The 17936-nt window shown below is 54.2% G+C and overlaps 1 pseudogene; it reads right to left on the bottom strand.

Annotated features, from left to right (window-relative positions):
* Positions 1-16032: 16032 nt before the first annotated feature.
* On the bottom strand, positions 16033-16109 carry LOC120094044 (U4 spliceosomal RNA; annotated as a pseudogene).
* Between the last annotated feature and the right edge of the window lie 1827 nt (positions 16110-17936).

The following is a 17936-nucleotide window of genomic DNA, read 5'->3' as shown; positions in this document are numbered from 1 at the left end:
CATCAGCTCCACCTGCACCAGTGCAGACCAAACACCGTAATTGTCACTTCTGCCAACTGGCAGCACAGAATGGGCCCAAGTAATTGTGCATGAAGTCCACCAGGTCTCAAAACTTGGGACCTCTGATCCCTGAAGGTCCACTCTGAGTTCTGTGTCTTTTGGGTTTTTTTAAGATTTATTTATATATTATATACACAGCGCTCTCCCTGCATGTATGCCTGCACATCAGAAGAGGGGACCAGATCTCATTACAGATGGTCGTGAACCACCAGTGCTCTTAACAGCTGAGCCATCTCTCCAGCCTAAGCTCCGTACTTTCTAAGGGCATCAGGTGGACCTGACTCCAGAAGTTCCCTCAGTCGTGGCTGACAGGGCACCCCTTTCCTCCTCTTACACTGTACTTCACCTCCCAAGAGCCCAGTCCTGCCTTCCACAGCCTATGGCTTCCCCTATACTAACCTAGACCTTAGGACTCCTTCCCAGGAGGAAGGGAATCTGGGCATTCACTCACTCACTCACTCATGAGGTAAACAGGCTGAGTACCTCCTGATGGCAGTCACAGGGCTGAGCGGGATGGAGACGGGGAAGATGGGAGAGAACAGCTGAGCTGCCAGTGCTGTGGGCAGGCATCACTCCTAACTCAGGGTACCTCCGTTTTCCAGGCTACCACAAGCAGAGTTGGGCGGTGCTTTCCCAATGCTGTCTCTCACTGGGCTGTCTGCTCGTGGCTGAGGCACCCTGGACCAGCTAGCTCAGACCCACCAATGCCCCCGACGAACCGCCCCACAGCCATAGCTCCTGGATCTTTTCTTCCTGTTCCTGTCATGAAGGAGAGCTCGCCTACAGAGTAGCAAGAACTTTGTGCCTCGGTTTCCTCATTTATAAATCAGGATGAAGGCAGAAACTCAACTCCCTTACAGTCACCAGAAACAAGCAGGCTCCAAGCTGCATTCGTACCCAGAGCACGGCACTGCCTCTTCTCCTGTATTCAGTAAGGAGAGGACCACTTGGGTCTGGACGTCCCCCAAAGCCATATGCCTTCAACCTCACCCTTTGTTTGGGCCCAGGTCTCAGAACTTCTCACCCTTGTCATCTGGCCCCTCTCTCACAACATCCAAGCACCTGTAGAAGGCTTAGGACTCTGCCTGGAGACCCAGCTGCCTCTAAGGACCACACCCATGATTTCTGATTGCGAACAGAAGGGGCTTGAGGGATCCCCACTCCATCAGGGACCCCTTCATACCCAGGAAAGTGTTAAGTGGGTAACAGTCACTTGTGTGCATGTGGAAGGGCAGCTTGACGTCTCACATTCCAGCACAGATTAGCACCAGGATTGAACGCCTGTCCATCTGTCAAGCCACCATGACTGGCCTCAAAGTTTGGCTCAAAGTGCAGACTGAATGGTGTCTCCCACCTGCCACAGCTCACACACCTTCCATGGCTCCTGTACCCTACCGAATGCACTGCCCTTTGGTGGAAGAAATGAAGGGATATAGGATTCACACCTCCAGGTACCCTGTTCTCTCCCACAGAATGCCTCTGACACCCCCCAAGGCCAGAGACTCATCCTCCAGGAAGCCACTGATCACTCTGCATCCCAAGCTCCCAGGTCACATCTGTCACGTTTACCTGCCATGCACTTCTAGGGTCCCTTCATGCCTCGTTGTTGCACCGGATTAGGGCTGGGAAGCAAATGACATAATGGACTCCCAGAGATCACAGAGATGGAGGTTTTAGAGAGCATGAGATACTAGGGAGGGAGTTACAACACAGGGAAACAAGGGCTGGACAATGTCACCATGGAAAAGAGAAACTGGGACAGCAGCATTCAGGCAGACTCAGTTCCCAGGGTAGGAACCAACCATATTCTCCATCAGCACAAACACCAGTGTCTACCTGGCTGGCAGCTCACAATCTGGCCCATGTGTTTCCCCAAATATACATACAAACCCCAGCTGAGACCCAAGACTGAGAATCCCTGTATCGTGTAGTCAGACAGATAGGGAGAGGAGCAAGGCTGCCTGCATCCTGCTTGCCTCGTTCTAGCCCAGACTTCCTTCTCGTTTCCCATTGTGTGACTTGCATAGATAGCCTCGGAAGCTTTACACCCAATGGGCAACCAAAGGAAATGGCAGGAGGCCCACTCCACTCCAACCAACCATGGCACCTCCAGCCACCCCTCAGAGCTTCTCTAGCCACCCCTCAGAGCCTCTCTACACACCCCTCAGAGCCCAGGGGACCCTCACTTTGTATGCAGCTATGGCCAGCATGAGAAGTGACTCACCAGAGCTTCACAGGAGCCATTAGGTTGAAGGTGATAACGGATTTGTCAAGCCAGGCTGCCATGTGTTAGCATACAGCTAACAGAGGTGATGGGGAGGCTCTGGACCTCACTGGTCCTTCTGAGCGGCAGATTTGGGAGGGTGCCTCTGATGACATGGCTGGTATGGAAGTAACAGGAGACGCATGGATCGGCCTACACTGAAGCAGGGGTACCACAGTAGGAAGGGCCAGGAACCTCAGGGTGGACAGAGAGCTAAGAGGAAGACAGAGCTTGGGTCTTGTCAGAAAAAGACACCACTCTGGCCACAAAGGTGACACCCTTCCCCACTTCCCCTAGAAAGTGCTATAACACCCTTCCCTCTGGGATGAGCTCCTCTTGCCCGCTGTCCCCAAACAATGACCCTCCCACTCAGGGCTAGTGACACTCACCACCTGGGTCCTCAGAGCTTACCCTTCCCTTGCAGCTAATTTTATTCACCTTCCTCCATGTCAGAGGTGGAGGAAGGAGCCCCGATAGCAGCCCCAGGATTGAGCCCAGGGAAGCCCAAACAGGGTATCGACACAGAGACCAGGGTCACACAGCCTGATACAGTTCTCCCTGCTGAGCAGAGGACAGGGGACAGGCAGTCCTCCAGGGAGGGTGGGTGTTGGGTCATCATAACCCCAAAGGGGTTAATGCAGGCCAGAAGAGCCTCAACTCACCCAACCCTCCAAGAAAGGAGCCCCCAAACCACTGGCCAGATATCCCCAGCAAGCAGCAGTCTAGGTTTGGCCTTGAGCCCTATGTCCCATCAGTGCCTGCTGGGGCTCACGCTTCCTCTCAGCCTCCTAATGCCTCAACCCTTTAACAGTTCCCCAGGTTGTGGTGACCCCCAACCATAAAATTATTTTCATTACTAGTTCATAACTATAATTCTGCTACTGATATGAATCATAATGTAAATAGCTGTGTTTTTTGGCGGCCTTAGGTGACCCCTGAGACAGGGCCTTTTGATCCCGAAAGGGGTTCTTAACACATAGGTTGAGAACTCCTGTTCTAGTAGGAAGGAGGGGAGAGTGGACCAGACCAGCACAGCCAGCCCACCAAGGCCCAGCCCAGGGTCTCGCCCCTGCTTCCTCCTGTCCAGCAGTAACCTCTACTCCCATTCATTCCCCAGGAAGCGGAAACTCCGTAAACAGGGAGTAAACAGGCTGCTCCTGGCTCTCAGGACCAGTCACTTGTCACTCCTCAACCAGCATGGTGTTCCAAAAACGGTAATGCAAAGAAAAGCTGTACACACACCTCCACACATGGACACACATACACACATGCCTCCACACAGGTGTCACTCAAGGACCCGCACACACGGGACATACAGAGATGAATTTCTGGGGGGGGGTGATCAACCAGATATCTGTACCAGGAAAGAGAACTCAGTATCCTGCAGTAGATGGACCTATTAGAGTCTCTAGGGGTGTACAGAGCCTACCAAGTCGTCCAACCCTCAACTGACAGCCCCTCTTCCACTCTGCCCACCCCTGCATGGCCAAGAGCCTCACACTGAGAAGTAATGCCACCCTCGCTGCAGTCCGTGTCCACTGGTAGAGCCCCCTGAAGGCCTGCACCCCTCCCTGAGGAGGCCCAGCTCAGTTCTGCATGAAACACTGGACTCAGAGGTTTCCATGGTGCCATCGTGTATATAGACTTGCAGTCCACTCACACATGAGGATTACCCGTATCCACATGTGGCAGACTGTGTAGGCAGGTGGGAACCCACCCCAGCTCTACAGTCCTGGAACCCCAGTGCCACCCTGTCTGGGAAGCCCAGAGTTCAACCAATGGACACTGGCTACCATAAGTCTCTGATTCTGGCGCACCAGATGCTGGGACAGAATTCTGCAGGTCCAGGGTCCCAGACAGAGGAGTAAGGATTGACCACTGCAGTCCCAGCATAAGACTCATTCCTCTGTCTTGACTTTCCCCTCCTTGGCATCATCCAGGCTGGTACCAACCCCTGCCACAGTGCCAGCCAAGCTGCAAGGACCCTAAAGCCTAGGGCCAACGAGTGGGGATGGCATCCCAGAGGGCACAGGGTTTCTTGGATTCATTTGGTGCTAATGGTCCCTGAGGGAGGCAAGACTCCAATCTCACAAAAAGACCCCACCAAGAACAAAGGCCCAGAGGAGATATGTCCTACAGGTGACCCCTGCCTTCCATGTCATACAAGGAACCGTCCAGTGGATTTCAACAGGCACAGCCTCTAGGAGGGGACAAGAACTGCAAGCTGGTGCCTCAGAGAGCTGAGTGCGTCCCTAGCCTAAGATGAACGTGTTACCCTTGTTAGCTACCAGATAAGTCTGTCCAGGTATCAGGTCCCAAGGAGACACGGAATCTGCACTGTGAGGTGCTCAACACCGCCCCTGCCTGGTGTCCACCAGGCACTGAGGCTGCCTGCACAGCCAAGGTACCCGTGGAACTGGGCCCATCTCCAGGTGAGACGTAAACCTGTACTCTCTAGTGTGAACAGAGCCGTCACACTGGCCAAAAGGCACAGACACAAGAAGGTACAAGGTGCACCAATTCTGCACCCGCCCGCAAGGCGCCACAGCCCCTCTGCTTGAGGAACCAGCTACAGTTTCTTTTTGAGACTCTTCTCCAGGAGTCAAAACCCCAGGGCCATCAGCATGCAGTCAACAGCCCCCTGGCCATGTGGCCCTTTCCTCGTGCCCCACTCCAACACTGAAAACCTACACAGCATCCTCACAGACGGAGAGCTCTGCTCTTGGGTGATCCAATCTCCACTCACACCCAACCTGGGAAGTGAGTGGGAAGCTAGGCTAGCCTGGGTCTCTAAAGCAGGACCAATGGGTAGGATACCCAGGAAGCTGTGGTCCTCCAGGATGGCAGGACCTCAGAGAATCCTGGGTGTATGTGGTCACTTCTACAGGAAGCACAGCAGAAGTCTCTGGCAGGCAACAAATATGTACATCCAGGCCACAGGGTAAGAGGCTGAGGCCCAACGGAAACTCAAGCATCTCAGTGCTCAACTCAACAACTCAACTGGTTCACAGTTGAAAGCAGGATGAACCAGTGGTCAACTCAGAAGCTGTATCCACTCCATGATGGCTCCCCTATGGGTCCACTATCCATACCTATGAGATGAGGGAACCCCAAAGCCTCTCTGTGTTGGGTGGTGGTCATATACACCACACCCAAATCTCAGGACAGTCCTGGAAGGCACTCGTCACCCCATTTTCTGGATGAGGAAACTGAGGCATGCACAGAACCAGTCCGGAGATTACTTCCTGTTTGTTTTCTCCTAACAGTAACCAAGCCCACTAATGCATGGCAGACTCAAACAGTTCATCCCTCACCCAGAGTCTGCCTCTTGGGATTCCTCCTCAGCCCTGCCCAGAGTCCAGAACTCTGGGGCCAGACAGGCAGCGGTGGGATGGGGGGTGGGGGCTGGAGATCACGTAGGGAGCCAGGGCTTCATGCCAAGGCCCTCAGATGCACGTCAGAGGGGCCCAAGGAGCCGCGGGAAAGAGCTCTGACCTGGCCTCAAGAGGCCATGTCCAAAATAGCTGGCCTTCACGGTGAGATGACTTGGCCTGGTGCACGTAGGCCGCTATGCTCCAGCATTGCCAGGCTGGCCACAGGGGTCACAGCTATTTCTGGGCTGGCCTGGTGGTAAGATGCAGCCCTGATACTCCCTTCCAAGAGGTAGTGTGTGAGGTACAGCAGGGGTCCAGCTAAGTGAGAACCCTAGGACACAGGTGGAAAACACTGGGTGGCCATAGATCCTTGACGTGCCAAGAGACTGCTGAGGCCTCCCTGTCCACATGACCTCAGAACATTACCCACTGGTTCACAGGCCAAGCCTATGCTAGGCACATAGATGGCAAGGCAGCGGGCCTCCTCCCTGAGACAAGGAAGTGACCATGGGGCTCTGCTGGCTATGCCCAACTGCTGTGACTGGTACCATCAGGCTCATGCATCACCCCACACACGCACACACAAGTCACACTCCTGGAGGCCATGCGCTGGCAAAGCCTCTGCTGGGCTTTATTTATCTCCAAATCACTTCCTTCCCATAGGCCAGGCCAGCCTCTGTGACATCATAAAACACTTGAGGAAACTGAGGCAGCTCAGAAAGACTTGACACTCATCTTTGACTCCCCGACCCCTTAAAGCCTCAGCTCAAGCACAAAGCAAGCAAGATCCGTGGGGTGGCAGACAAAGGGACTTTCTCTGGTGGCTGCCCCATACCCTTGCTCAGCAGCCTCTGACTTCTGGCTGTAGAACCCATGCCTTCACAGAGAATCATCAGCTTGGACCTCTGGCTGGCTGGTTCCCTTGTGTGAGCTGTATGACATTGGGTGGCAGGCATCGTCTACTGCTCTGTGCTCTGTCTGCTCATTGATGAGATGGGTGCTCTGGAAGCCTGGAGCTGTCCTCAATGTCCAGGATCTAAGAGACATGTCCCTTTCCCAAAGCCCTGCGAACTGTCCCTGTAGCTTTGACTTTGGGGCGGGTTCCCACTAGGGCTTAGGACCCACATTCAGGGTGGTACTCCAGGGTTCGATGGAAGACAGTCTAAGTAACTTGTTTCCTACAAGATGTCCTAGAGACCCCATTCTAGACATGGAGACAAGGGAGAGACAGCCAATAGGCCTTCCAGATGCGTCTAACACCAATTTTAAATAAGGTGGAATGATACAGAGGCCCACAGCAGCGACCTCAGACTAGATCACTCCCAGATTTGACATGCAACAAGAAGTCGCCAGCCATGGCTCACAGCTGCCCGTCCAAATGGCTGGTCACCCTGCCCAAGGCAGCAGGGTCAACTTCCCATACATACAAGAGTGGGTCACTTCACGTGTTGGGAGGTGGACGGGAACCCTGGGCCCAGACAGGCCACATGGCCTGCATAAGCACCTGCCCTACTCCCAGGATTAAAGTGAAATTCCTCCCAGCATCTGGCACCAAGCACAGGCTGGGTTTGCTGGGAGGGACCTACAGGCACTTCATGAAGCACCAGACCTTCTCTGGGCTGCCCTGTTGTCTCCCATGGGTCCCAGCAGGGGTGGACAGGAGGCACCAACACCAGGCTTGAGGCAGATAGAAAGCCATGCACAGAGGGGATTCCCAGCCCAGGACACAGCAGACCACAGGGTGGGAGGGACCCAGTGTCCAGAGAATGGCTCTCCGGGTAAGCTGGGACCTTTGTTCTATTTGGCACTACTGTGGCTGGGCCATTCACGAGTCGGCCAGACTCAGAGGCTCCCAGAGATCCAGGACAGAGCCAGGCAAGGACTTGTAGAGGCAACACTATTGGCACCTGGGGGACCAGGAGTTAGGGGTAAGTGCCCTAGCTGCTCTTGTCATGACTAGGCTCTGGGGGCCCACAGGGCAGACACAGAAGCAAGTACTGGCTATGAGGACAAAGAACAGGTTTCCCTCGTGGTCCCAGGTTCCCCACAGAGATCACTCAAAGCTCCTCAGGGGGAAGGAGGGCAGCAGCCTAGGCCCAGCACCTCAGTTGCTAGTTCCAACTCCGTGTAACCAATCCTAACACACTAGGCAAAGCCAGGAGCATCTCTGTCCTTTCACAAACCCGGGAACACGTGTTCACCAAAGCCCTGGGCAAGGCTGCTTCAATGTCTCCTCTCCTAGAAAATCTAGTAAGGTGAAATCCACCTTTTTTTTTTTTTTTTTTTTTTTTGAGGCAAAGTCTTAGCTAGTATGGGTTGGCCTCCAATCCCCTATGTAGCTGAGGCTGACCTTGAATTCCTCCTGCCTCTAGCTCACAAGTTCTGGGATTCCAGGAGTGCACCAAACCTGACTCACGCTAACCATTTTAAAGGGTATAGCCTCCCTGCAGGTTCGATTTGCCGCTTGTGGTAACGCTATAATCTCGGCTGCTGGGAAGCTGAGGTGGGAAGATTTTCATGAGTACAAGGCAAATCTGGGCTACATGGTAAGTTTCAAATCAACAAAATTCATAGCACAGGATGCTGCTGCTACTGTTGCTACTGATGATGGTGGTGGTGGTGGTGATGGTGGTGATGGTGGTGGTGGTGGTGGTGATGGTGGTGGTGGTGGTGGTGGTGGTGGTGATAATGGTGATGGCCAGGAAGATGGTTCAACCAAGAGAGTGCCTGCCACACAAGTATGAATACCTGAGCTCAATCCCTGGGACCCATATTGGAGGAGGAAGTAAACCAACTCTTTCGAGTTTAATCAATCAATCGATTAATCAACCAGTGATTGAATAAATAAACTTAACTAAAAATGTAAGCTTCATGTGAAGCTCTGGGTACCTCCCCTCAGCACACAGAGCAGCCACAAGCATTCACCTCTTCCTCTAGCCCACATTGGTGGGTTCCCTGTCTGGGATTTTTGGTATAGAAGGATGATGTCTCGTGGAAGGATTGTGATGTCCTTTCCCACCCAAGCATCTCTTCAAAGATCTCTCTTAGAGCAAGCCAGTGCTTCACTTCCTCTTATTAGCCGAATAATATTCCATTATTCGTGTAGGAACACGCCATGTTTTATCTAGTCCTCAGCTGAGGGATATTGAGATCATTCTGAGCCCAGGTTGGGGACAGTGTTGAGCATCACAGGAGTAGGGGAGGTGGATGCTGTGAGATGCTGGGGTCCAAGAGCACTGTGATACCCTGAGAGGGATCAGGAAGCCGAGAGCTAAATCCAGGCAGAGAAGTGGGCAGGATAACAGAATCCAGCCTATACTTGGGGCACCTGATCAGCCCCTTCCTAAGTCTGGTGGAATGTTGGCAGTGTGCTAAGAGGGGTGCAGGCCGTAGCCACTGAAGAGGTGCAAGGTAAAGGGGAGAGGAGAGAAGGGAGGGCCCCATGGGGGCCCAGATCACTCCCCTGAGTACAGGAAATGTTTGTCTAAGCATTTGAAAAACTGCAGCACACTCTGACAAGGGAGAAAGAGAGAGAGAGAGAGAGAGAGAGAGAGAGAGAGAGAGCGCCCTGGGGCTGTTTACTGAGCTCATTTGAATAGAACCAGTACCAGTAGCAGGCTCCTGGGAGATTTGGGCAGCGGAGTGTCTCTCATGAAGGACCCTGAACACTGGATTAGGAGGGGAAGAGAAAGGAGACTTGGCCAGTCACCACTGTCCTACAGGAAGGGATAGTCACTGTCTATTTACCTTGGTCTTCACGGAGTTTGCCCAACTGTGTAGTGGGTTAGACATCCCCAGGGTTGGCTTATTGTGGGATTGTCAGATACACAGGACAATGAGGGACGTGCCATTGTTGATGGAAGGGTGAAGGGTAGGTATCCACAGGAAGACCCAGCCACAAAGGGGCCACTGTGAGGTAAGTAGGGAGCATCTACAATGAAAGCCAGCTGGGTCAGCACTGAGCACTCAGAGTCACCATGGGCACCAGCAGTTCTCTGGTCTTCATCCAGGCCTGTCCCAGAGTCCAGCACAAGACAAGGACACAGGCAGTCCCACGGCCCCAGGCAGAGGATGGCTCTGGAAGGAGGGGGGTCTAGTGAGCCACCTGCCTGAGGGCCAGGCCCCCTGGAGCAGGGCCATCTGGAGCCCAGAGGCCCCAGCTGTGTATCCTAGGTCCTCCATCTTCCCCAACACACAAGGAGAGCATAACCTTCTCTGCTCAGTCCTCCAGCTGTCCTCACACCAGAAGAAGCGCCCCAGACCCTGTGACAGTTCCCTGATCTTCCTCTGCACCTGCCTCCCCAGCTGTGTCTGCAAACCACTAAGCACAGTGCAGCGCTGTCTCTGGGCCTCTGCACTGCTCAACGGTCCTCTCTGCTTCTCCATGTCTCCTCATCATCACCGGACCTCAGGTCAGTGGACTTCTGGGCTAAGAGCCGTCCATCAGCACTGCCTGACCCAGGATCTGTCTGTCTCCCCACTATGGATTCTGAACATTGCACCCGGTGGGTGTTTCAATGGGTATGCAAATGCAGGAAGTGCACAGAGGGATCTGAGCAGGGTGAGGACTACATACCCAGGACACTGAGCCTGGCCAGGACCACGTGGCCAATGACGAAGAGAAGAACAGCTGGCAGGCTCGTCCCTTCCCACCAAGCCTCCCTACCCCAGAGCCTGGACCAAAGATAGGGACAATCTAAAGTTAGTTACCACTTGGGACTCGCCCTAAAGAGGGCATCCCAGGATGCCCTCACCAAGAGCACCCATGCCCCCTCCCAACCTGAGGAAGCAGCACATGACAAAAAAGAACCAGCATCACCTACATAAGGGGACACAAAGCAAGGAAGCTGTGTGCCCAGGAACAAGTTACCAAGGGTCTGCATGCAACTGGGGGATCGAGGGTACCAACACAAGCCTGCAAGCCCTGACTTGGGTAGCAGCAGGATTCTCAGGCGCTCAACTCACCCTTCCCTAACTGATAGAGACCTGTTCTTCCCTACATGGGCTGTACACAACAGCTGGGGCAGCCTAAGGCTCGTGTTAGCTCCTAAACCCTAGAGAAGAGGGTTCCTAGCATTTTCTCTTATTGCGCAGTGACTGTCCAGTCTAGCCCGTGCTCAGTGGGGGTTGGTATTGGTGGGGGAGGAACACTGACCGGCACTTCTGAACATAGCATATTCCTACATGGTCAAGGGCACAGGGCAGGTGGGCTTCTTGTGAATGTCTATCCTAGCTGCCTCCCTCTGGAGGCCCTCCAGGATCCTTAAGGATGTAGCCCCAGCCTGGCTAAGACTTCCTGAATGATGCCTCCGGACTCTCTAGGAGACACTGGTCACAGGCCTACTGAGCTAGCTGTTGGCCAGGAACCACACACACTCTCTCCAGACCACCCTGGCCTATACGGCCTGATGGTCTCCATTGTTGTCTCTAGAATCTTTGAGGACCAGGACCCTTCTACTCCCACACTCATAAGGCTTATGTGGCACACCCTGTGGATTCTCTGGGTGTTGGTTCCCAGTCTTGTATTCAAGACTAAGAAGTTCAAGTCCTAGGATCCCAAATGACCCTGTCCCTCCAAATGCCCTCTTCTTGCCAGTACAAGGGGGAGCAGAGGGAGGATCCCCTAGGCTGTGGTTTTGGTGGGGTGTACTGGGCCTAGGAAAGCATCACAGCTAAGGTGGGCTGCCCCAGCCAGGCCAGGGCATGACAGTGCACTCAGCCTTACCCTGGGCTCCGGACTCTCGGTCCAGAGGCCAACACCTGGCCCACCACGCTTGATGCCCATGCTTCTTGGCCACTCTTGGGGTTGGCTGTGGTGTAAATACTTCGGCCCATTCTACTGGGACTTCCACACTATCTCAGATTCACTCAGTGTCTCATGGGAAGGCAAGATTACTGAACTGAGCTAAGGCTGGCCCCACTCTGGCAGAGAGAGCCAATCATCTTTCAATCCTGGCCCAGCCGCTGAGGTGGAGCACTCAGTCCAGGGCTGCATGAAGCTGGATCACAGGACAGCATGTCCTCAGTGTACACAGCAAATGCTTTGGACCTGCCAGGGGCCCTCCTGGGACAATCAATGGCCACCGCTGTGCCCAGGGACGGCCTCTGTTCCCACCCAGACTGGTCTAGTCTTGTGTTTTCATGTTCACTTCCTTCAGCACAGTACAGACTTGGAGGATACTTGTCTGGGAAACCCCAGCACGTCTAGGGGTTTGCACAGAGTTGTACCATAAGCCACAGCTTCCAGAAATGGGAGGAAGGAGGGGGAGGGGAGAAACTGAAGAGGAGGAGAAGGCTATACCTTGACCTACCCATAGCTGGCTGGGACAGGGCTGTGTGACCCCAGGGCCCACCCAACTCCCCAAGGCAGACAAGAAGCCAGGACAGACACAAGGCTGCCAAGAACCCAGGCCACAGGTCCCACAGGGTTCGAGGTCCCTCCTGGGGCAGGGCAGGCCCAGCTGGCAGTGTCCGTGGGAACAGTCCCCAGGCCCTGTCAATCACACTTCGGTCCAATGGACAGTGGAGCTGCCACAAATGCCTGGGCAACTGGACATGCTCAGCATGTAAGGCAGAAGAAGCCTATCCCTAGGCCTACCCAGCCAGTCTAGTGAGCTGATATGGAGTTTTGAGAGGACTTCTGAGGAACGGGCCAGAGGCCTGCAAAGGGGGCAGAGAGGGGTCTGAAGGGCCCAAACCACTAATACCATTTGTGTCTCGTGATCTGTCTGCTTCTCTCTCCTCTGCCCCCGGCGCTGCATCTGAGAAGTCAACTTCGCACTCCCAGGGGCCCCTACCCTCCCAAGGCCACATCCTCTTCCTGTACCTTCTTCAGCTTCCTGCCCCTAGATCACTCCTCCCCCATCCAGCCTCCACCTGGTGGTCTACGAAATGTGTGTCCCCTCCTGCTCCCAAGATCCCACACACATCACACAGACCACCCTGGGATGGAGCCCAAGAGGCTTTGCCTGGGTCCTATGATCAGGGCTATTGGGCCTCCCCTGGGTGAGGGAGGGGTGGATGGAGCGTGGACAGATGGACAGATGGCTCCTGGATGAACGTCTCAACCCCGCTCCAGCCACATACCCAGCTCACAGCCCTGCCTAGCTCTGTTCTCCTGGCTCCCTGCCCCCTTGCTCCACTTGGGGACTCCATAGCACAGACCCCCAAGCCACTGGCTGTCCTCACAGGCCTGAAGGGGCCCCTAGGGACAGCCCTTCCGGTGACTTCCTGCCAGGGAGGCTAAGGGAGGGTAAATAAGCCCTCCAGATGGCTTCCTGCACTGGCCAGTCATGGGAACTACAGCTGGTGGGAGGAGACAAGCGGTCAGGGGAGCGGAGAGGCCTGCCTCGAATTAGCAGAGGACTCCCAAAGTCCCTAAACAGAGACTTCACACCTCCTGACAGGGGAGGAAACTGAGGCCCTCACAGTCAAACAACAGCAGGCAGCGTCAGGGCAGTGCCTCCTATGAGCTAATCACCTGTCTCACTGAGGGAACTGGAAGCCACAGCTGTGCTGGGTTCCTCCCACACACACCTGGGGGCTGCCTTCTCTGGCTCATCACAAACAAAGGGACCTGGAGAGCTGAGTCAGGCCACTCTGCAAGGGCATAACAACAGCCTGTCTTCCACTGTGCACTGCCACCGACCGCCGGGAGGTGCCACCTGCAGGGACCCAGCCACAGACAACAGCTTCCTGCCTGAAAAATGGGGGAGATGGGGTGGTAAAGGGCAGCCACCCCCAGGTTACCTTGGGAATGAAGGAGGTACCCTGGACCAGTGCCTACCGCCAACCCAAAAGGGCTCAGCGAAGGCCTTGCCCGGGTGATGTGGGCTGCATCCCACTAGCCCCTCTCTCCAGACCATTGACCACCACCTCCTAGAAGCCCACCTGCCTACAGCACCACCGCAGGGTGCAGAGTCACACGCTCCCGGAAGGCGATTATTATCTCTTGTGTGTGTGAGACCCTCTCTCTACTTTTCTACTCCGAGAAGCTAATGGAGACCAGGCCCGCTTCCAGGGAGCCTGGGGAGGCAGAACAAAGCCAAGAGCCTGTGTCCTCATCCCCCACACAGCAGCCAGGACAGTGGCTATGGGATGACGTGGGATCGGGGCAAACAGACCGGGACCAGAAGATTTCACATAGTGCCCAAACGCACATCCCTAGCTGTCCAGAACTTGTATTATAAATGGGGGTAGGGAGACAGGCAATAAACAACCCTTCAAGACCCAGGGACCAGAGGCCCACAGTCAAGGCCATGGGAAAGTCCAAGTGTGATGTTGGCATCCTGTTCCGGTAGAGCTGAGCATAAAGGGGAAGGCCAGCAGGCAAGGAAGCCCTTCCTTAGGACATTTATAACAGACATAGCCAAATGTATAAGCTGACCAGTGAGCGGGGTTTAACTGTTGTGCCTGTCTATGTGAGCTCTGAAGCCACTACAGGTCCACACCATCCCCGAGAGCATCACCTGACAGAAAGGGAAACCGAGGCAGCAGCAGGCAGCACCTCCACAGGTCACAGGCCCGAGAGAAATCAGTGTCCGGGGCATGCCTGCTAACACGCAGTTCAGGTGCTGCAGCTCAGCTCAGGTAGCCAGGAATCAGCCACCAGCTTTGCATGATATACCTCCTGTCTACTGTGGGTCCATCCAAGGTCGGTATATCCAGGACCATGTCTATGTTCCCTAAGTCCAGTGCAAGGAGCAGGGAGATCACTGTGCAGGGACCAGTGGGAGTCCTGGGCACCTCTAAGCCCTGCAATGCAATTCCCAGCATAGGTTGGGCTTCTAGGCAGCCAGCTAGAGGAAAGCTGACCCTGGAGGAGGGGCTTCATGGCTGCCCTAACTGGGAGATTAGAGGGAACTGCTTGCCTTCGCAGAGTTTTAGAGCCAGTGGGCATTGCCAGAGAGGGCTGCCAGGAAGAAGAGGCCTCCTCTCTGGGGCACAGGCAGCAGGGACCAGCAAGTGACTCTGAGCCAATGCAGAAGCCATGATGGACGGGGCAGGAGGGCATTATCCTGGTTGGGACAGGGTATCCTCCAAACACAGCTGAACTTCTTCCGGGAATCCTGAGTCACAGGAAGGCTCGGTCGGAGTGCAGTGGGAGCCCTGGTCCCATGGGAAGGGAACGGGACAGGCCTGCCTACTGCAGTTGACCTACCTCCTCTTCTGGGCCAGCCCCAGCTTTGGGTGTGTCTGGTGAACCCGAGGCCTTGGGAACAGGCTTCCACGGGATCCCACAGATCCAAAGAGGGAAAAGAAATACAGAAGATAAGAAGCTCTCCAAGACACTACAGCGGGGAAACTGAGGGCTAAAGGGAGTGTTCTAGCTAGTAAGTGGCCATCTCTCATGTCCCTCAGACCTGAAGGCAAGGAGACTGTGGCAGGCTGGCCGGCCAGATCCATAGTACCTTTATTCCGATTTCCTAGACCAGACCTGTGGTACATATCAGTCTTTTTTTATTTTATTTTTTTAAAGATTTATTTGTTGTATATAAGTACACACCAGAAGAGAGCATCGGATCTCATTACAGATGGTTGTGAGCCACCATGTGGTTGTTGGGATTTGAATCAGGACCTCTGGAAGAGCAGTCAGTGCTCTTAACCGCTGAGCCATCTCTCCAGCCCTTTTTTTTTTTTAATTTTTTTTCATATCAGTCTTTTACTCATTTGAACCTTCCTCCAGATGCCTCGCTCCCAATGACCTAATCTGCTGCCCATGTACTGGGCTCCAGCCCCTCAGTGCTAGTAGGGTACTCTACAGCTCTTGCTGACTCCAGAAGAAAACAGCACTCTGAGGTCCAGGAAAACCAACCCCATGCCTGGTGCTTCCCCAGCCCATAGGAGGATGTTAGTTAGGCTCCTGGGGTATGCATCTCAAACCATATGATCAACCAGGAATGCTTCCCGATCCACAGCCATGGGTCTGGGCCAGCCTTGGATCTCCAGGGCAAGTACAGGGACCATTAAACTGACCCTTACCTGAAGCCACCCACTAGGAAACCTGGGTCTTGCATCTTCCAGACCCTGATCACTGGCCCACTCAGCCAAGACCCAGTAGCCTCTGCCTGTGCCTCAACCTGGCCCTGTCCAGGGGCTCCAGTGCAACCTATTCAGGCAGACCTCCTCCCTCTCTATGAAGTCTGCATGGACCACACAGGGGCAGGGTCAACAAGCAACAAGGGTGAGAACCAAGCAGAGTCGGGACAAAGGACAGGACAGGAGGAGGAGCCATGCCTAACTCCAGGCTGATTTCTGGAATATCCTTTCCTAGATTCCTTCTGGTCCCAGTAGCAGAGGACAGCAATGTCCAGCTCTAGAACCTCCCCAGGTCACTGCCTTCAGTTTTCGATTAGCAATAATCACGCCTTGGATAGACCTCATTGGCTATGACACTGCCACTGTGCAAAAACATGGTCACTTCCTTTCGAAGGGTAAACGGTGGTCTAGAAAGACTGGACAGGTCACCCCCACCAGGATCCCTCTCTAAACGCCCACCCTGAGGTCCACTTCACCTACACCAACACCTCCAGCCCTATCCCTCCAAAGATCCAGGTCATGGGTTCCAAAAGCCATCACTGCCAAGAGCCGTTTGACAGCCTTGCTGAGCCACACCTCAGGCTCTGTGGGGGATGGGTCCTTCTATGAGAGACTCCACCAAGGACGGTGTCAAGACGAGTCAGATACCCTGAGACATTCCATACATTCTGGCTAACATAATCTCAGAACCTCTTCATAAAGCAGGCTATCATGTCTGCCTCCCCAGGTGACAGTGGCCCAAAACTGTCTCTGGGTAAGTGACAGGAACTACACTGTACACAATAGTCACTAAAGTAGGAAAGGCAGAGCTCAGGGGCAGCCCACTGCTGGGCACCAGCCTCAGCCAGTAAACACCTCAATCCCCAGCTGCTCAGTCGTCTCAAGACAAGAGTCGGGCCCTGGTTTAGTAAACTGGCTCAACCAATCATCTGCACAGTTGCCGTAGCATGAAGCCGAAGAGACACTGAAGTTTATGCCCAAACTGGTCCAGCCAAACTGGGGCCACCTGCCCCGCCACCTGTGACCCAACCCTGCTGACCACTCTCCAGCACTCATGACCTTTACCCTCCTCGTAAGTGTGCCAGCACACCAGGGACAGCCACACTGTGGGCACCCACACTCTGCTAGGCCTGCAGGCAAGGAGAACCAGACTAGCCACTGGGAATTCAACTGTACACACCCAGTAACCTTGGAGCTGAGGGCTCCTAAGGACCCCACTCAGACAATGAGAGCCCATACCCTTCCACTAACCTACCCCAGAAAGCAGTATAGTCCCACAAGGGTAGGCCTGGGCCTATCTAGCCCTAGGCCAAAGCTGTCCTCAACCAGTAGGGTGCCCCAGGCACATTCCTGTACCTTTAGGTCCAGCACAGATGTAGGACTGGAAGATAACCCCACAATCTAGGTGAAAACAAAGAGGAAGATGTCCAAAGGTCCTGTGGTCACCACTAAAGAGCCCCCACCTTTACTGGCAGCTTCCCAACACCTGGCCATGCAGGAGATAGAGTTTCCACATCAAGGCAGTCAGCTCACTCTGAGCAGAACAGAAAAGATCTACAGCAGTGAAGCAGGATGGTGTGTGGTCTGCAGGAAAGACCACACAGCATCATTCTGACTCTTCTAGCAGACTCTACATCTGGGACAGACATCTGGGAGGCACTGGGGCCTCTTGTGGGAGACAAGCAGGTGGGCATGGGGGGGAGGGGGCACAGCGCCCTGAACTTCAGAGAAGGGTAGAAAGAAAAATGTCCCAGGGAAAACAACTGTGTACACGATGTCACCCTAGTGTCCCTTTCAAGGGTTCTAGAAAAAAAGACCTTGGTGCTAATGTTCCCAGGCTGAGCTCCAAGCTACAGGGACACCAGGTGGCCAGCAAAGTTCCTGAGTCACAGTTCTGTCATTATGACGACAGCAGAGACCCCCTCAGGGCTGACAGCTTCTTCACTAAACTAGCAGCCTGCTTCTTGTCTGAAGTCTGTCTGGCCCAACTGCTTTGGCCCAGCTCAAAATGATTATGGTGAGATTCTGGAGTACTTGATAGGAAACACACGATCTCAACCAGGTGAACTCCTACGGAGCCTTCAGAACCCCACAACCCTATCCTCTCCCTTAACCCCTCATCCATGCGTCATTACCTTACTCACTGTAATATAACACTGGCTTGGAGCTTCAGTGTTGGTAGCCCCAGAGCCCTCAGCAGT

Source organism: Rattus norvegicus, chromosome 7 (assembly GCF_021556685.1).
Source record: "Rattus norvegicus strain SHRSP/BbbUtx chromosome 7, alternate assembly SHRSP_T2T, whole genome shotgun sequence".
Lineage (NCBI taxonomy): Eukaryota > Metazoa > Chordata > Mammalia > Rodentia > Muridae > Rattus > Rattus norvegicus.
The sequence above is the reverse complement of the archived record's forward strand: the minus strand, read 5'-3'. Positions and strand labels throughout refer to the sequence as shown.